The following is a 21371-nucleotide window of genomic DNA, read 5'->3' as shown; positions in this document are numbered from 1 at the left end:
TGGTCAATCCTCCAGTGGGTAAGAATATGAAGAAAACTGGGCATGTTTATTACACCCAGGTGGCGACTACACCACAAGGAGAACCAGTGATGATGGGTACGTTTCTCATTGCCAACCACCAAGCAGTTATCCTTTTTGATTCTGGTGCATCACATACCTTTATGAGCAAGACTTTTGTGGAGAAGCATTGCATACATAGCACTGAATCAAGGGAGGGATTTGTTATTCACTCACCTGGTGGTCAAATATTTACTAAGGAAGTAGTCTTCCATGTACCAGTAACATTGGCCGCACGTGAGTTCCCAACTAACATGATTGTTATAAAGGGACAAGATATAGATGTAATTCTAGGCATGAACTGGTTAACCCAGAATAAGGCCATCATCAATGCGGATCGAAGGACCATTCAATTGAGTCATGGACAAGAAGAAGCCAAACTGTCCATCCCTATATCTGTTCTAGTGAAAATACCTGGACAAGTTTTCGAGGCCATAGTACAAGAAATACAAGACATTTCGATTGTGTGTGAATTCCCAGATGTATTTCCTGAAGACTTGCCCGGGTTACCTCCGGAAAGGGATGTGGAGTTTGTGATTGAATTGAAGCCCGGTACGGCTCCTATCTCTAGAAGGTCCTACCGTATGCCACCCAATGAACTGGCAGAACTCAAGACACAATTGCAAGACTTATTGGAGAAGGGATTTATTAGACCAAGTTCATCGCCGTGGGGATGTCCAACAATCTTTGTCAAGAAGAAGGATTAGACCCTTCGAATGTGCGTGGACTACAGACCCCTCAATGAAGTCACTACTAAGAACAAGTATCGTCTTCCTCGGATCGATATTTTATTCGACCAACTTACTAGAGCCCGGGTGTTTTCTAAAATTGATCTCAGATCGGGCTATCATCAGATCAGAATTCGACTCGAGGATATACCCAAGACCGCGTTCACCACTTGATATGGGTTATCTGAATACTTGGTTATGTCTTTCGGATTAACAAATGCTCCAACCCACTTCACATACTTGATGAATTCGGTATTCATGCTCGAGTTAGACAAGTTTGTGGTGGTCTTCATTGATGATATTTTGATATATTCCAAGAATGAGGAGGAGCATGCAAGACACTTGCGGATCATGTTAACGCGTTTGAGAGAACATCAGCTTTATGCCAAATTCAGTAAATGCGCGTTTTGGTAGGAAGAAAACCCAATTTCTTGGACATGTTTTATTTGCCAAAGAGCTTGAGGTTGATCCCAGCAAGGTCAAGGATATTCTAGAATGGAAATCACCCATTACAGTGCATCAAGTTTGAAGTTTCCTTGGATTGGCTGGTTATTACCGCAGATTTATTTTGGATTTCTCCAAAAAATTTAAACCCATTACAGGGTTATTGAAGAATGATACTAAGTTTGACTGGTCCTCTAAGTGTAACGAGGCCTTTGAACAACTGGAAGTATTGTTGACCACTACACCGATTTTGGCCCAACAGGATATTGAAAAGCCATTTGATGTTTATTGCAATGCATCAGGTAGTGGACTTGGATGTGTCCTGATGCAAGAAGGATGAGTTGTAGCTTATGCTTCAAGACAGCTGCGCCGACATGAGGAACATTATCCATTATCTGGAATTGGCTGCAGTAGTTCATGCCCTTAAGATTTGGCGTCATTATCTGCTGGGGAATATATGTCATTTATATACGGATCACAAGAGTTTGAAGTATATCTTCACCCAGTCAGAGCTAAACATGAGGCAAAGAAGGTGGCTCGAGCTAATTAAGGATTATGACTTGGAAATTCATTATCACCCAGGAAAAGCTAATGTGGTGGCAGATGCTTTAAGTCGCAAGGCTTCTTGTCATCGTCTCATAGTAAGAACACCTGATACCACTTTATGTCAAGAAATAGAAATGTTGAATCTGGGGATGGTACAACAAGGAACTTTGACACATTTGAAGCTTGAGTCGGTTCTTCTACAAAGGATTATTGATGCTCAAAGAACAGATGAGGGTATGAAATATATTCATGAGAAAATGGAGGCCGACAAGGCTAATTGTTTTATGAAAGATGATCAAGGAGTAATACGGTTCAAAGACCGCATTGTAGTGCCAAAGGATGCTGAAGTCCGTCAACAAATTCTGGACGAAGCTTGAAAGGGAATTAGGCTTACACCTACTTCCTAATTGATTTTGGTGGTTGAATTGCCCAACACAAATAATTGGACTAACTAGTTTGCTCTAGATTATATGTTCTACAGGTGTCAAAGGTTCATCTACAACTATACTAAATCGACTGTCCGGAATACCGTAGATTATTCCGGACAGGAGAAGCTTTTTGGAAAAACAGACCAAGCGCGGACCGTCCGGGCCCTTTCGGCGGACCGTCCGCGACACCAGGATACCCTTCGGACAGAACCAATACAAAAATCTGAGTCTGCACTATGGACCGTCCGGAGGAGAAGAGCGGACCGTCTGTGACCTCGCGCGGACCGTCCGGCCTCAGGCGCGGACCGTCCGGTAGGTGAGGAACCGAAAAACCCGAAGGTGACGGGTTCAGAGAAATGAATTATAGCGGCCTCGCGGACCGTCCGGGCCAGGCGGGCGGACCATCCGCGACTGGCTTTATCTGACATCTGACGACGCATTAAATGCTATATAGCCGTTGATATAGCCGTTACTGCTGACTGTTGCGTTTTCAGCCGTTGATCTACAGGGGCGGACCGTCCGGACCTGGCTCGCGGACCGTCCGCGCTCAGCAGAATGGAGCAACGGCTAGGAAGTAGTTGGTGGCTATAAATACAACCCCAACCACCTCCATTCACTTCATCCAAGCATTCCAACCTTCAACATTCAATACAAGAGCTAGCAATCCATTCCAAGACACATTCAAAGCCTCCATCTCTCCAAGTTTCACAATTGGGAAAAGAGATCATTAGTGATTAGTGACTTGAGAGAGAAAGTGATCCGTGTGTTATTTGTCACTCTTGTCGCTTGGCTTTTGCAATCGTGCTTTCTCTCAATCTTTCATTGCGATCAAACTCACTTGTAATTGAGGCAAGAGACACCAATCTTGTGGTGATCCTTGTGGGAACTTTGTGTTCCAAGTGATTGAGAAGAGAAAGCTCACTCGGTCCGAGGGACCGTTTGAGAGAGGGAAAGGGTTGAAAAAGACCCGGCCTTTGTGGCCTCCTCAACGGGGAGTAGGTTTGCGAGAACCGAACCTCGGTAAAACAAATCAGCGTGTCACACTCCCTATTCGCTTGCGATTTGTTTTGCACCCTCTCTCTCGCGGACTCGTTTATATTTCTAATGCTAACCCGGCTTGTAGTTGTGATTAACTTTGTAAATTTCAGTTTCGCCCTATTCACCCCCCCTCTAGGCGACTTTCAATTGGTATCAGAGGTCGGTGCTTCATTAGAGCCTAACCGCTCGAAGTGATGTCGGGAGATCACGCCAAGTGGGAGATGGAGACCGGCGACAAGCCCACTACAAGCCAAGGGAGCACTTCATCGGAAGAGTCCCGCACCAAGAGGAAGGAGAAGAAGAAGGACTCCTCCAAACGGAAGGAGAAAAGATCTTCTTCCTCACATCACAAAGAGAAGAAGGAAAAATCTTCTTCTCACAAGTCGCATCGGAAAGGCGACAAGCACAAGAGGATGAGGAAAGTGGTCTACTACGAGACCGACACTTCATCAACATCGACCTCCGACTCCGATGCGCCCTCCGTAACTTCTAAACGCCAAGAGCGTAAGAAGTTTAGTAAGATTCCCTTACACTATCCTCGTACATCTAGACATACTCCATTACTTTCCGTTCCATTAGGCAAACCGCCAACCTTTGACGGTGAAGATTATGCTAGGTGGAGTGATTTAATGAAATTTCATCTAACCTCACTCCACAAAAGTATATGGAATGTTGTTGAGTTTGGAGCACAGGTACCATCCGTAGGGGATGAAGACTATGATACGGACGAAGTGGCCCAAATCGAGCACTTCAACTCTCAAGCTACAACCATACTCCTCGCCTCTCTAAGCAAGGAGGAATACAACAAGGTGCAAGGGTTGAAGAATGCAAAGGAGATTTGGGACCTACTCAAGACCGCGCACGAGGGTGATGAACTCACCAAGATCACCAAGCGGGAAACGATCGAGGGGGAGCTCGGTCGCTTCCGTCTTCGCCAAGGGGAGGAGCCACAAGACATGTACAACCGGCTCAAAACTTTGGTGAACCAAGTGCGCAACCTCGGGAGCAAGAAGTGGGATGACCACGAGGTGGTTAAGGTTATTCTTAGATCACTCATTTTTCTTAACCCTACTCAAGTTCAATTAATTCGTGGTAATCCTAGATATACTCAAATGACCCCCGAGGAAGTTATCGGGAATTTTGTGAGCTTTGAATGCATGATCAAAGGCTCCAAGAAGATCAACGAGCTTGATGAACCCTCCACGTCCGAAGCACAACCGGTGGCATTTAAGGCGACGGAGGAGAAGAAGGAGGAGTCTACACCAAGTAGACAACCAATTGACGCCTCCAAGCTCGACAATGAGGAGATGGCTTTAATCATCAAAAGCTTTCGCCAAATCCTCAAGCAACGGAAGGGGAAGGATTACAAATCCCGTTCCAAGAAGGTTTGCTACAAGTGTGGTAAGCCCGGTCACTTTATCGCTAAATGTCCATTATCAAGTGACAGTGACAGGGATAACGACAAGAAGGGAAAGAGGAAAGAAAAGAAGAGGTACCACAAGAAGAGGGGCGGCGATGCCCACGTATGCCGCGAGTGGGACTCCGACGAGAGCTCCACCGACTCCTCCTCCGATGAGGACGCCGCCAACATCGCCGTCACCAAAGGACTCCTCTTCCCCAACGTCGGCCACAAGTGCCTCATGGCAAAGGACGGCAAAAGGAAGAAGGTAAAATCAAGATCCTCCACTAAATATGAAACCTCTAGTGATGAGGATGATGCTAGCAATGAGGAGGATAACTTACGCGTTCTTTTTGCCAACCTTAACATGGAACAAAAGGAAAAACTAAATGAGCTAATTAGTGCCATCCATGAAAAGGATGACCTCTTGGACTCCCAAGAGGACTTCCTAATCAAGGAAAATAAAAAGCATGTTAAGGTTAAGAATGCTTACGCTCTAGAAGTAGAAAAATGTCAAAAACTATCTAGTGAGCTAAGCACTTGCCATGAGATGATTGACAACCTTAGACATGAAAACGCTAGTTTAAATGCTAAGGTTGATTCACATGTTTGTAATGTTTCGATTTCCAATCCTAGAGATAATAATGATGATTTGCTTGCTAGGATTGAAGAATTAAACAATTCTCTTGCTAGTCTTAGGATTGAAAATGAAAGATTAATTGCTAAGGCTAAAGATTTTGATGTTTGCAATATTACTATTTCTAACCTTAGAAGTGAGAATGATATATTACATGCTAAGGTTGTAGAATTAAAATCTTGCAAACCCTCTACATCTACTGTTGAGCATGTTTCTATTTGCACTAGATGTAGAGATGTTGATATTAATGCTATTCATAATCATATGGCTTTAATTAAACAACAAAATGATCATATAGCAATGTTAGATGCTAAAATTGCTGAGCATAACTTAGAAAATGAAAAATTTAAATTTGCTAGAAGTATGCTCTATAATGGGAGACGCCCTGGCATCAAGGATGGCATTGGCTACCAAAGGGGAGACAATGTAAAACTTAGTGCCCCTCCTAAAAGATTGTCTAATTTTGTTAAGGGCAAGGCTCCCATGCCTCAGGATAACGAGGGTTACATTTTGTACCCTGCCGGTTATCCCGAGAGCAAAATTAGGAGAATTCATTCTAGGAAGTCTCACTCTGGCCCTAACCATGCTTTATGTATAAGGGTGAGACATCTAGCTCTAGGCAACCAACCCGTGCTAAGTTGCCTAGAAAGAAAACTCCTAGTGCATCAAATGGTCATAGCATTTCATTTAAAACTTTTGATGCATCTTATGTTTTGACTAACAAATCCGGCAAAGTAGTTGCCAAATATGTTGGGGGCAAGCACAAGGGGTCAAAGACTTGTGTTTGGGTACCCAAAGTTCTTGTGTCTAATGCCAAAGGACCCAAAACTATTTGGGTACCTAAAGTCAAGAACTAAACTTGTTTTGTAGGTTTATGCATCTGGGGGCTCAAGTTGGATACTCGACAGCGGATGCACAAACCACATGACTGGGGAGAATAAGATGTTCTCCTCCTACGAGAAAAACCAAGATCCCCAACGAGCTATCACATTCGGGGATGGAAATCAAGGTTTGGTCAAAGGTCTTGGTAAAATTGCTATATCTCCTGACCATTCTATTTCCAATGTTTTTCTTGTAGATTCATTAGACTACAATTTGCTTTCTGTATCTCAATTATGCAAAATGGGCTACAACTGTCTTTTCACTGATATAGGTGTCACTGTCTTTCGAAGAAGTGATGATTCAATAGCATTTAAGGGTGTGTTGGAGGGTTAGCTATACTTAGTAGATTTTGACAGAGCTGAACTCGACACATGCTTAATTGCTAATACTAACATGGGTTGGCTCTGGCACCGCCGACTAGCCCATGTTGGAATGAAGAATCTTCATAAGCTTCTAAAGGGAGAGCACATTTTAGGACTAACCAATGTTCATTTTGAGAAAGACAGGATTTGTAGCGCATGCCAAGCAGGAAAGCAAGTTGGCACTCATCATCCGAATAAGAACATAATGACGACCGACAGGCCACTGGAGCTCCTACACATAGATCTATTCGGCCCGATCGCTTACATAAGCATCGGCGGGAGTAAGTACTGTCTAGTTATTGTGGATGATTATTCTCGCTTCACTTGGGTGTTCTTTTTGCAGGAAAAATCTCAAACCCAAGAAACTTTAAAAGGATTCTTGAGACGGGCTCAAAATGAGTTCGCCCTAAGGATCAAGAAAATAAGAAGCGACAACGGAACGGAGTTCAAGAACTCACAAATTGAAGGCTTCCTTGAGGAGGAGGGCATCAAGCATGAGTTCTCTTCTCCCTACACTCCACAACAAAATGGTGTAGTGGAGAGGAAGAATCGAACTCTATTGGACATGGCAAGGACCATGCTTGATGAGTACAAGACTTCTGATCGGTTTTGGGACGAGGCGGTCAACACCGCCTGCTACGCCATCAACCGGTTATATCTACACCGAATCCTCAAGAAGACATCCTATGAACTCCTAACCGGTAAAAAGCCCAACATTTCATATTTTAGAGTCTTTGGTAGCAAATGCTTCATTCTTGTTAAAAGAGGTAGAAAATCTAAATTTGCTCCTAAGACTGTAGAAGGCTTTTTACTAGGATATGATTCAAACACAAGGGCATATAGAGTCTTTAACAAGTCCACTGGACAAGTTGAAGTTTCGTGTGACGTTGTGTTTGATGAGACTAACGGCTCTCAAGTAGAGCAAGTTGATCTTGATGAGATAGGTATTGAAGAGGCTCCATGTATTGCGCTAAGGAACATGTCCATTGGGGATGTGTGTCCCAAGGAATCCAAAGAGTCTCCAAATGCACAAGATCAACCATCCTCCTCCACGCAAGCATCTCCGCCAACTCAAAATAAGGATGAAGCTCAAATTGATGAAGTAGAAGATCAATCAAATGAGTCACCTCAAGATGACGGCATAGATCAAGGGGGAGATGCGAATGATCAAGACAAGGAGGATGAACAACCAAGGCCGCCACACCCAAGAGTCCACCAAGCAATCCAACGAGATCACCCCGTCGACACCATCCTCGGCGACATTCATAAGGGGGTAACCACTCGATCTCGTGTTGCACACTTTTGTGAGCATTACTCTTTTGTTTCCTCTATTGAGCCACACAGGGTAGAGGAAGCACTACAAGATTCGGATTAGGTGATGGCGATGCAAGAGGAGCTCAACAACTTCACTAGGAACGAGGTATGGCATTAAGTTCCACGTCCTAATCAAAATGTTGTAGGAACCAAGTGGGTCTTCCGCAACAAGCAAGACGAGCATGGTGTGGTGACAAGGAACAAAGCTCGACTCGTGGCCAAGGGGTATTCACAAGTCGAAGGTTTGGATTTCGGTGAAACCTATGCACCCGTAGCTAGGCTTGAGTCAATTCGTATATTATTGGCCTATGCTACTTACCATGGATTCAAGCTTTATCAAATGGACGTGAAGAGTGCCTTCCTCAACGGACCAATCAAGGAGGAGGTCTATGTTGAGCAACCTCCCGGCTTTGAAGACAGTGAGTATCCTAACCATGTCTATAGGCTCTCTAAGGCGCTTTATGGGCTCAAGCAAGCCCCAAGAGCATGGTATGAATGCCTTAGAGATTTCCTTATTGCAAATGGCTTCAAAGTCGGCAAGGCCGATCCTACTTTATTCACTAAAACTCTTGACGATGATTTGTTTGTATGCCAAATTTATGTTGATGATATTATATTTGGGTCTACTAACGAATCTACATGTGAAGAATTTAGTAGGATCATGACACAAAAATTCGAGATGTCTATGATGGGGGAGTTGAAGTATTTTCTAGGATTCCAAGTCAAGCAACTCCAAGAGGGCACCTTCATTAGCCAAACGAAGTACACTCAAGACATTCTAACCAAGTTTAGAATGAAGGATGCCAAGCCCATCAAGACACCCATGGGAACCAATGGGCATCTCGACCTCGACACGGGAGGTAAGTCCGTGGATCAAAAGGTATACCGGTCGATGATTGGTTCATTGCTTTATTTATGTGCATCTCGACCGGACATTATGCTTTCCGTTTGCATGTGTGCAAGATTCCAAGCCGACCCTAAGGAATCACACCTTACGGCCGTAAAACGAATCTTGAGATATTTGGCTTATACACCTAAGTTTGGGCTTTGGTACCCTCGGGGATCCACATTTGATTTGATTGGTTATTCGGATGCCGATTGGGCAGGGTGTAAGATTAATAGGAAGAGCACATCAGGGACTTGCCAGTTCTTGGGAAGATCCTTGGTGTCTTGGGCTTCAAAGAAGCAAAATTCGGTCGCTCTTTCTACCGCCGAAGCCGAGTATATTGCCGCAGGCCACTGTTGCGCGCAATTGCTTTGGATGAGGCAAACCCTGCGGGACTACGGTTACAAACTAACCAAAGTTCCCCTTCTATGTGATAATGAGAGTGCAATCCGCATGGCGGATAATCCCGTTGAGCATAGCCGCACTAAACACATAGCCATTCGGTATCATTTTCTTAGGGATCACCAACAAAAGGGGGATATCGAGATTTCATACATTAACACTAAAGATCAATTAGCCGATATCTTTACCAAGCCACTTGATGAACAAACTTTTACCAAACTTAGGCATGAGCTCAATATTCTTGATTCTAGGAATTTCTTTTGCTAATTTGCACACATGGCTTATAAATATACCTTTGATCATGTCTCTTTTATGCTATGACTAATGTGTTTTCAAGTATATTTCAAATCAAGTCATAGGTATATTGAAAGGGAATTGGAGTCTTCGGCAAAGACAAAGGCTTCCACTCCACTCTACTACTCATCCTTCGTCGTCGCTCCGCATCACTCTCCATCTTTGGTATAATCTTCTCTTATATGTTTTCCTTGCCAAAGGGGAGAAAGTACCTAGAAAGGGCCTATATTTCATTCCAAGTATCCGTTTTTGGCGATTCATGCCAAAGGGGGAGAAAGTATTGGCCCAAAGCAAAAGGACCGCACCACCCACCCTAATTTTAAAAATTAATGATGTTCAATTGGTAAATTTCAAATTGGTATATCTTTATGTTCTAAAGGGGGAGCAAGTAGTATTCTCAAAATTGTTGTCTTAAAACCCTCTTGAACCTAAGAGGAGAATTTATTTGAGGGGGAGTTTTGTTTAAGTCAAAGGAAAAGCATTTGAAACAAAGGGAGAAAATTTCAAATCTTGAAAATGCTTCTCAAAATCTTATTCATTTACCTTTGACTATCATGCAAAAGGACTTTGAAAAGAATTTACAAAAGAATTTGCAAAACAAAACTTGTGGTGCAAGTATGGTCCAATATGTTAAAAATGAAGAAACAATCCATGCATATCATGTAAGTATTTATATTGGCTCAATTCCAAGCAACCTTTGCACTTACATTATGCAAACTAGTTCGATTATGCACTTTTATATTTGCTTTGGTTTGTGTTGGCATCAATCACCAAAAAGGGGGAGATTGAAAGGGAATTAGGCTTACACCTACTTCCTAATTGATTTTGGTGGTTGAATTGCCCAACACAAATAATTGGACTAACTAGTTTGCTCTAGATTATATGTTCTACAGGTGTAAAAGGTTCATCTACAACTATACTAAATCGACTGTCCGGAATACCGTAGATTATTCCGGACAGGAGAAGCTTTTTGGAAAAACAGACCAAGCGCGGACCGTCCGGGCCCTTTCGGCGGACCGTCCGCGACACCAGGATACCCTTCGGACAGAACCAATACAAAAATCTGAGTCTGCACTATGGACCGTCTGGAGGAGAAGAGCGGACCGTCTGTGACCTCGCGCGGACCGTCCGGCCTCAGGCGCGGACCGTCCGGTAGGTGAGGAACCGAAAAACCCGAAGGTGACGGGTTCAGAGAAATGAATTATAGCGGCCTCGCGGACCGTCCGGGCCAGGCGGGCGGACCGTCCGCGACTGGCTTTATCTGACATCTGACGACGCATTAAATGCTATATAGCCGTTGATATAGCCGTTACTGCTGACCGTTGCGTTTTCAGCCGTTGATCTACAGGGGCGGACCGTCCGGACCTGGCTCGCGGACCGTCCGCGCTCAGCAGAATGGAGCAACGGCTAGGAAGTAGTTGGTGGCTATAAATACAACCCCAACCACCTCCATTCACTTCATCCAAGCATTCCAACCTTCAACATTCAATACAAGAGCTAGCAATCCATTCCAAGACACATTCAAAGCCTCCATCTCTCCAAGTTTCACAATTGAGAAAAGAGATCATTAGTGATTAGTGACTTGAGAGAGAAAGTGATCCGTGTGTTATTTGTCGCTCTTGTCGCTTGGCTTTTGCAATCGTGCTTTCTCCCAATCTTTCATTGCGATCAAACTCACTTGTAATTGAGGCAAGAGACACCAATCTTGTGGTGATCCTTGTGGGAACTTTGTGTTCCAAGTGATTGAGAAGAGAAAGCTCACTCGGTCCGAGGGACCGTTTGACAGAGGGAAAGGGTTGAAAAAGACCCGGCCTTTGTGGCCTCCTCAACGGGGAGTAGGTTTGCGAGAACCGAACCTCGGTAAAACAAATCCGCGTGTCACACTCCCTATTCGCTTGCGATTTGTTTTGCACCTTCTCTCTCGCGGACTCGTTTATATTTCTAACGCTAACCCGACTTGTAGTTGTGATTAACTTTGTAAATTTCAGTTTCGCCCTATTCACCCCCCCCTCTAGGCGACTTTCAAAGCTCATCTTAGTCGATATTCCATTCATCTCGGAAGCACTAAGATGTATCAAGACTTGAAACAACATTATTGGTGGACTAAAATGAAGATTGAAATCGCACTCTATGTGGCAAAATGTGACACTTCTAGACGTGTCAAGGCGATACATATGAAGGCTGCTGGACCGTTACAATCCTTGCCAATCCCAACTTGGAAATGGGAAGATATTAGTATGGATTTCATTGTGGGATTACCCAGGATAGCTAAAGGATTTGACTCTATCTGGGTCATAATTGACCGCCTTACAAAGACAACTCATTTTCTGCCAGTCAAAACATATTGCCCGGTCATTACCTATGCTAAGATATATGTTGTGGCAGAACCACCGAATTATTCCAGCTTAAGTGCCCAAGTCACGCCTTAGAGGCAGCAACACACTTAAATCGGAATAACACATCAGTCCCTCAGATCTAGTCTGATAAAGCCACTTCCCCGAGATCAAATACCACTAGCTCACTCGAAGGTGAGTCACAGAGGAAATACAATAAAACGGAAAACCACAATATTAAAGTACTGGAGTTATTACATAAATCAGAGTTTTTAAGTAAACTGAAACAAGTTCATAAATTAATATGCAGCGGATAGTCGATAACGTCGAATGCTGAGGAATAGGGGAAGGCCTAGCCTACTACTCCTCCTGCTCCTCTCCTACTGGAGCAGCATCCCACTCGACCGTCCAACCCGGTGGCAGGGTGGAAGGCCAAGTCACACCATCAACCATGTCCTGTAGCGTACCTGCAAAAATTATGCCACAAGCAAGGCTGAGTATACTAATACTCAGCTAGACTTACCCGGTGTGAGGAGTCTACTCCTCTACCTCTAGACATGCAGCTGTTTGGCTGAGGGGTTTGGTTTGCCAAAAGCACTAACTGAGTCTAAAAACAGTTTTAGTTTTTCCTGTTCTAGCATATTTTAATTTAACTAGGTTTGCTCCTTTCTAAGCATACATGGAAACAAACATTTAATACAACCAACATGTTATCTCATGTAAAACCTCATTTCACTTCTTACTCAATGCAGTACAAGGGGTCAAGAAGTCTCATTAGCTGCGAGAAGCAGACGATTCGAATCGAGTTTTAAACCTTGCAAGGTAAACCTAAACACACGACATGTCAGGGCACTCCGTCCCCACACACGTCAACCGTCCCCATCGATTCCCTGGCAACAGAACAGGGCTCACGACCTTGTCATACAATGCTCCAATTGTCCCCAGCTGCCGCCGTGCAACGGCCGTACTTGTACCCACCATAGCTAATTAGCTAGCATGGGAGGACCCGTCTCAGGTCCAGTGAGGAGTAAAGTCTGTGGGCAGGTTCAATCAGGTACTAGGCTTATCGGTTACCATATTCCTCGACATGTGTTTAGTACATCAAACGCTTGACTCAGGTATCCACACATTAATCCTTAATTCCTTTTCCATCTCATAGACAAGGCATCCACCCTGGATCCAAGTCCATAGACCATCATAGATCCCGTTATCAAGATGAATACAATCAATGCCTAACCTCGCGCGAGTGCTAGAAAAATCACTCGACTTCTACCGAGTCCCTAATTAGCAAAGCAGCTACTCGACCTAGCATACTAGTATCCATCTCGAAAAGGAATCTTGAGTTCATGCAACTAAGGGTTTCAAGCAACTCCTACACTTATGTGCACATTACAAGCCTACAAATATTTAAGTTTAGTAAAGTAGCATATATAAACTTGTTGTGCATAAAACCGATGCTTGCCTTCAAATGCTAGGGCTGCGGGGAGATCCTCTATGGCAGGCTCGGGAGCTGGCTCCTAGTCTTCCTCGTGGACAACTCCTTGCTCGGGAATGAGCACATACTCTCCGTCAGCGAGGTTGAAGTCTAATGATTGCAATGAGTGAGATATATGTATGCCATGATATGCAATGTAGTAGTAATAGAAATGATTAACATTAATAAGTAAAGTTAAATCTTACTACGAGAATTCTAGTGGTATACTTAGCCAATTTAGGATCAAGTTTAGTTAAGTTAAATGGTCAGAATATTTTAGTGTCCTACTGATTTTCTTTTAGGGTCTTAGTGAGTGTTTATTATGATTCTTGCTGAATTCATTAGGGGTGAGACTCATTATCCTTACTAATTCCTTCTTCTCTTTTTCTCTTATGCTTTTAAGGTGGGCTTGAACTACAACATAGCTTTATAAATTCCCAAAACTCTTGTAAAAATTACAATAGCTTCTCACTGGTGTATAACTCTCTGTCTCAAAAATTGGGGCTTAAAAAGTTAAGGGTTTACTCTGTACAAAATTATCAAGTTGTAGGGAGAGGGGGTGCTTTGAACTACAACTCTCTTCTAACTGTGAATTAATCCCTAAAGCTTATTTTTGCTGGCATTTAGGTGTAATAATATGACTTTGTACCAAGTTTTAGCCATTAACACCTATTGGTCATTTTTCTGTGATTTTCTAAAATTCTTGGCCATAGGGGTGCTTTCTACTATCACTATACTTGAAAAATGTCAAACAACAGATTTACAATTTTTCTTATCTTCTTCCTTTTGCAAGAGCAATCATTTTGAAATTTGGCAACTTTTTGCTTAGGGGAGAGGGTGGTAGAAATTCTTGGATCATTTGGTCTTTTTCATGGGGTAGGGGGTAATGTGTTGTACCTTACCTTTTTAAATAGGTTTCATAGTTTTCTCTGGTGGTCTACTTCATCAATAGTTGGTAAAAATTTATTTGCCTACGGTTGCACAATTTTAGGCTTCCTCATGATTTAATTAGAGCATGGACCAAATCCATGTTTTAATTGTTTAACTCACTTATTGTGAGGGGTTGGGGTGACTATTATTTTTGTAGTGGTGTTCTAGCAGTTAGGAGTCTACTAAATTTTCTTTACCCTTTTTACAGTGGTCCTTGTATTTTTAATCATGGGTTTTCCTTGATTTCTTAGTGCCTAATAAATATTTTAACCTTGAACTAGCTCTGGTCTAGGGTTCTCTGTTTATTATTTTTCACTGCCTTTCTTAATTTTCTAAGTTTTGGACAGATATGGTTTTTAATAGACAATCTTGAGTTATTTTTGTATACTGTGGTGCTTAGTATTTTTAAACAGTGCATATGTTGGGTATGTACCTCCACAAATTTTCTTAAGCCTAGCACAACAGTATTTCTATTTTTCTCTGTATTTATAAGGTTTGGGAAGTTTCCTTATTTAATTCAAATCTCTAAAAATTAGTACAGAAAACATGGGGTTCAGTATTTTGGTCTGATGGTTCATAATATTTGGAATCCAGCAAAATTGGTTTGACAAATTTTGGTTGAATAATACTCAAGTTATGAATTTCGTAAGTTCTCTTCTCATTTTAAAAAGAATAAAATAAATGGTTAAAGGGAAAATAACTTTGCATCGGGGTCCCTGGCGTGTACTTCCTATTTTCCTTATAGACTAGTCCTCGGGTCACTATTCAAATGTGTCTCTGACAAATTAGAAAACCCCATGGGGTTTCACTAAACCAAATCCGAGGTCCTTCCTCTATTTAAATAGTACCCGCGGCGGAGGAAAGGGTGGAGAGGCTTACCGGCGGCGAGATTGCTCCGGCAAGGTGGTCGAGGATGTAGGGGAGGTCGCGGCGGTCACGTCGATGTGCGGGTCGACGTCGGGGGTGGTCGGAGTCGGCCAGTCCACGTGCGCAGGTGGGGGAGTTCGTCGGCGGTGAGGGCTCCGGCCTAACCACGGCGAGATAGTCCAATTGGTTGGCTCGGGAGGCTTAACCAGGTGACATAGAGGTGGTACACGGAAAGAATTGGAAAATGGCACAGAGACTTACCCGGTCCACGTTCGCCGGTGAGCGGAAGAAGTCCAAAGATGGGGATTCAGGGTCTCCGGTGAAGTTCTGCCAGTTTTGAGGGCTTGGGGAGCTTAACGGGTCTCTGGCGAAGCTAGCCGAGGCACGAGATCAAGCAGAAATGGGCTGGAGTGGCCTGGCCACGGCGGGCGAGTGCTCGGGTGGCTTGGCGGGTGGCGCAAAGCTCGTCGGAGCTAAGGACGGGTCGGGACAGCGGGGGCAGGCATGGAGCAAAGTGTGGCGCGGACGAGCTCGGCGGAGGGCTGTTTTGACACGCGCTCGGGGCGAGCGCGGGGGAGCGCCAGTGCGCGCTCTAGCGCATGGGCAAGACTTCGAGCACGAGGCAGCGCAGAGAATGGTCATGTTCAAGCGCTCATTGGCTCCAAATCTTCGCGATTATGGCCATGATCCCTTTCAGAGATCTCTTAACCGAACCTTCCTTTGTCGTTTATGTGTGGCGGCTTATATATTTTGTTGACTGGAGCCAAAGATATGGGGTGATCAAATCGGGTTTGTCTCACTGCGTGAATCCGAGCTAAAACCCTTGACTTGACATGTCTAGGGCGCAATCTTGATGCCATCTTCACACACGTTGCAGAGGGGTTCATTTAGCACAACTTTGTCAATGGGGGCTTAAGGTTTTGAGTTAGGGATTAAGGTGAACGTGCTCGAGTTCTAGGTGAGGGCTGAAATTCTGAAATCTGAATTTTTAGATTTCCCTAGAGAGCTTCCACTTGCATGGCCTTTTTGGGGATTTTAAACAATTATTTTGGCCAAACTTTTCTAGTAGTTATTGTAGCTTAATTAGTGTATTTCAGATTTTATAATTGGCCTAAGCCATGATTCCAAGTTTTTCATGGTCTTTTTACCAATTTCCCCCTTTTCACTTAAATGACCTAATTAGGGTTATTCTAGGGTTTGGACATTTTCCCCACTTTGAGTGCATGATATGATTAAGGCATGGTTCTGAAGATAAAAAGACTTAGTTGAGTTTTTGCTCCTTAGTTTTTGGTGTCTTTTTCTCAATTTGATTCACATGAGATAATGGCCTTGATGTTAGGACTGAGAAAAAACCCTAAGTAACACCTGGGTGTTATAGCCTTCCCCATTTAAATGAATCTCGTCCCGAGATTCGGGTCGGAGTCCTCCGGGGTGAAGAGAAGGTTATTGCTGGCTTGAATTTTGTGGGTTTGTTTATTAAGGTTCTCTTAGTAAATTGCTCTTCAAATGTCATCCTTTTTGCAACTTCAGAAGGAAGCCTTTTGGATTTAATTTTATAACTAACTCATTTTATGTTAAGATCATTCTTCTTATATTCAGATTCAAAGGGCAGGGGAAGGGCTGGGTGTGGTTATGTACTGATTCCCTTAGGTAGACAATCGGGGATGTTCGAACGTAGAAATTCCTCAGTCTCCCAAGTAGCTTCTTCCTTTGAGTGATTGCTCCATTGGATCTTATACATTTTAATCGACTTAGCCCGAGTTGATCTTTCTTTGCAATCTAGAACCTTGGAAGGGTACTCTTGATATGATAGATCTGGCTCTATCTCCACTTCTGGTTTTGCTATGATCTCGGTTGGCAATGGAACACATTTCTTCAATTTGGATACATGGAACACATTGTGAATGACAGACATTTTTTGAAGGTAACTTCAATTTGTATGCCATGGGTCCACATGTTTCCACGATCACATAAGGTCCAATGTAGCGAGGGGCTAACTTGCCTTTGATCCCAAACCTTGGCACTCCTTTGGTGGGTGATACTTTCAGATATACGAAATCTCCCACTTCAAACTGGAGGGGTTTTCTTCTCTTGTCATGATAACTCTTCTGCCTGGCCTGAGCATCTTCTATATTTTTCCCAATCAATTTGACTTTCCTTTCAGCTTCACTCACTAAGTCAGGTCCAAAGATTTCTCTTTCTCTAGGCTGAGACTAGTTGAGGGGTGTTCGACACCTTCTTCAATATATATAGGGCTTTGAAAGGTGCCATTTTTAGGCTAGATTGATAACTATTGTTATAAGCAAACTCTACCAAAGAGAGGTACTTATCCCAGTTCTTGCCGTAATCGATCGCACAAGCCCTTAGCATATCTTCAAGAATTTGATTGATCCTTAAGGTCTGACCATTAGTATGTGGGTGGTAAGCTGAACTCCTTATTAGCTTGGTTCCCAAAGACTCTTGCAATTGCTCCCAAAATCTGGCAACAAATTGGGCTCCTCGGTCAGAGACAATGGTCCGGGGTAACCCGTGCAAACACACGATTCAGTCAATATACAATTCTGCATACTTTTGAGCCTTATCGGTGGTGTGCACCGGAAGAAAATGTGCCACTTTCGTCAATCGGTCCAAAATGACCCAAATCGAATCATGATGCCGAGAGGTGTTGGGCAGACCCATAATGTCATCCCATTTCCATGAAGGTATTGATAGGGGCTGCAAGGCACCAGCTGATTTTAAGTGGCTTGCCTTTATCCTCTGGCATGTGTCACATTCCGATATGTATTGGGCTATTTCCCTCTTCATCCTGGTCCACCAATATAGGGGCTTCAGATCATGGTACATCTTGGTGCTTCCCGGATGCATGGAGAATTTGGAGAGATGAGCCTCATCCAAGATTTTCTTCTTGAGGTCTTTAATTTTAGGAACCACCAATCTATCTTCAAACCACAATATCTCCTTCTTATCTTGGCGAAAGCACTTATACTTCCCCACTTTCTGACTAAGATTCTCTTTGATGATTTGCACTCCCTTGTCACTGAGTTGGGCCATAATTATCTGGTCTTGCAAGGTTGGCTCAATGAAAATGTGAGACAAAGCACCAGAAGGAATCACTTCAATCTTCATCTTGCTCAACTCATCACACTGGGTATTGATGCGAGAATCCATCATAACACAGTTGCATTGTGACTTCTGACTTAAGGCATCAGCCACCACATTGGCTTTCCCCGGGTGGTAGTGTACCTCCAAGTCGTAGTCCTTGATCAGCTCTAGCCATCTTCTCTGTCTCATGTTGAGATCATCCAGAGTAAAGATGTACTTGAGGCTCTTATGATCTGTGAAGATGTTGCAGGGGGTTCCCATCAAATAGTGCCTCCACATCTTCAATGCATGAACCACGACTGCTAATTCCAAGTCATGTGTGGGATACATTTGCTCATGAGGCCTGAGTGCCCTGGATGTGTAGGCAATGACCCGCTTGTCTTGCATCAGAACACAACCCAGTCCAGTGCCAGAGGCTTCACAGTACACATCAAATGGCTTGTTTTTGTCAGGTTGCGCTAACACAGGTGATGCGGTTAGATGCTGCCTCAAGGAGTGGAAAGCATCTTCGCACTTCTGACCCAATCAAACTTGGCTCCCTTCTTCACTAATTCAGTCATGGGCTTCACAATTCGAGAGAAGTCTGGAATGAATCTTCGATAATAACCGGCCAATCCCAGAAAACTTCGAATCCGACGGACAGTTGTTGGCGGCTTCCATTTCATCACTTCTTGCACTTTATCTGGATCAACAGCTATTCCTTCCTCAGAGATAGTGTGACCCAAGAACTTGATTTCCTTCAGCCAAAAATCACACTTGGACAGTTTGGCATAAAGGCGGTGCTCTCTTAGACGTTGGAGTACCGTGTGCAAGTGTTTGGCGTGCTCCACTTCATTCGTCGAGTACACCAGAATATCATCAATGAAGACCACCACGAATTTGTCCAGTTCAGGCATGAAGACTGAATTCATCAGATACATGAAGTATGCTGGCGCATTAGTTAGCCCAAACGACATCACCAAGTATTCATACAGCCCATATCTGGTTGAGAAGGCAGTCTTTGGAATATCACTTGCTCGTATCTTGATCTGATGATAGCCGGAGCGAAGGTCTAGCTTGGAAAACACTTTGGCTCCGACCAATTGATCGAAAAGAACATCAATACGAGGCAAAGGATACTTGTTTTTGATAGTCACCGCATTGAGTGGGCGGTAATCTATATATAGCCTCAAGCTTTCATCTTTATTCTTCATGAATAAGGCTTGATATCCCCAAGGTGAAGTACTTGGGCGTATGAAACCCTTGTCCAACAACTCTTGCAGTTGTTTCTTCAATTCTGCTAACTCAGCGGGTGGCATCCGGTAGGGCCTCTTGGAAATGGGTGTCGTTCCCAGTTGCAATTCGATGGCGAATTCAATATCTCGATCTGGCGGCATTCCTGGCAACTCATCAGGAAAAACATCTGCATATTCACAGACCACTGGAATTTTCTTCAAGGGTAACTCTATCATAGCAAAAGCAAAAGACCGGATGGTTTCTTGGCTGGGCAAAAACAAGGTGAATTCCCCACAGATTGGTGAATGGATTTCCACGATGTGGTTGGCGACATCTAGCACCACTTGGTGCCGAGTCATCCAGTTGGCTCCCAAAATAATATCCACATTATCCATCCCCAAAATGAGGAGGGTGGTTGCTTCCTAGCTGAACAGGCACACTTCGATTTAATTGGTTTGTTGCAATTTTGCCCCCAACCGTTGCTATCATAAAAGACCCTTGGGTATGATAGAAAGGCAGTTGGCATTTAACGCTGAACTTCTAGATAATGAAGCTATGAGATGCACCAGAATCAAACAGAATTAATGCAGGTTGATTAAAAACTAAAAAGATACGAGTCATGATGGGTGCTCCTTTAGGTAGCTCCTCCAGAGTCGTGAAATTGAGCTTCCCTTGTCTGACTTGCACCTTCTGCTTTCTTCCTCTGTCTTGATTTGGTGCTGGCATCTGCCTCTGCTGATTCCTTGGGCAATTCTTGGCATAATGGCCCACATTGCCACAAGTGAAGCATTTGTTCCCATTTCCCTGGCGGAACTACTGCTACTGCTGCTGCCGAGGTTGATTGTTCCTCGGGGCAGGAGCTGGAAAGCGGTTGGGTGCTTGCTGCTGCTGAGGTGGCCTGATAACCCATCTTCCTGCCTGCTGTTGAAATACTCTACTCTGATTGTTGGAGACAATCCTGAACCTCGGGGGTGGAGCGGAGGGTCCTGACATTGGTGCCTTCCTCTTCTTCTCTGCCTGGTGAGCTACAATACAGTCTTCCTGTGATATGGCCAGGTTGACCAACTCATTGAAGCTATCAACCCGAACAGTGTTGAGACGCTCACGCAGCTTAGTGTCGAGACCCTGCGGAAGCAGTCTCTCTTCTTTTCATCAGAGTCTGCATGATAACCCGCATACTGGCACATGTTGTTGAAGGCCTGGGCATACTAGAGCACAGTGTGGGTTCCTTGAGTTAGTGCCAGGAACTCATTCTGCTTGCGATCTAAGATCCCTGCTGGAATGTGATGTCCCCTGAAAGTAGTCTTGAACTCCTCCCATGTCACTTCATGATCAGCAGGTAGCATGGCGCGAAAATGGTCCCACCATGTCTGAGCAGGTCCGCGAAGCTGCTGCACGATGAAACGAGCCTAGCTGTCATCAGGGCAAGCTCCCGTGAGGAGGGGAAACTTGGACTCCACGACTCGTAGCCACACATCAGTGTCAAGCAGGTCCTCGGCCTTGGTGAACAAGGGCGACTGCGTGCTCAGGCACTCCTGATAGGTTGCCGCAGCCGAAGGTCGCTGCGTCTAGCCTCCACCATACCGCGGAGGGTGGGGCTGGCGCTGCAAAATCTATCGCATAATCTCGTTCTGCTGAGCCATCAGCTCCTACACCGTGGGAGCTGGAGGAGGTGGGGGGGAACTTGCTCGTTCTGCCCGTGACGCTGCCTAGCTGCCATCTGAAAACAATGATTGTTGCCATTGTTATCCCAATTCACAATTCCGAATAATACTCTTTATATCATACGAAAAGAAAATGTCATAACATAACATCAAATTGGATGAGGATAACATGATTGCATTCACTCCATTACTCATAAAAGTTTTCCTGGGAAAGTACCCGTAAGCCTAGTCCAAAATCTGATGCCAACTAAGCTCGTGCGGGTTTCCATCCTCCTAACGCGTCAAGTTAACCCATCAACCCTGAGTAGTAGAAGCAACCCTAGATATGGGCGATGGGGGCATCGCAGAGGGAGTCGCATTGGTACCAGG

This window comes from Zea mays, chromosome 6 (genome assembly GCF_902167145.1).
Source record: "Zea mays cultivar B73 chromosome 6, Zm-B73-REFERENCE-NAM-5.0, whole genome shotgun sequence".
NCBI classification, from domain to species: Eukaryota; Viridiplantae; Streptophyta; class Magnoliopsida; order Poales; family Poaceae; genus Zea; species Zea mays.
This window is presented reverse-complemented; position numbering follows the sequence as displayed.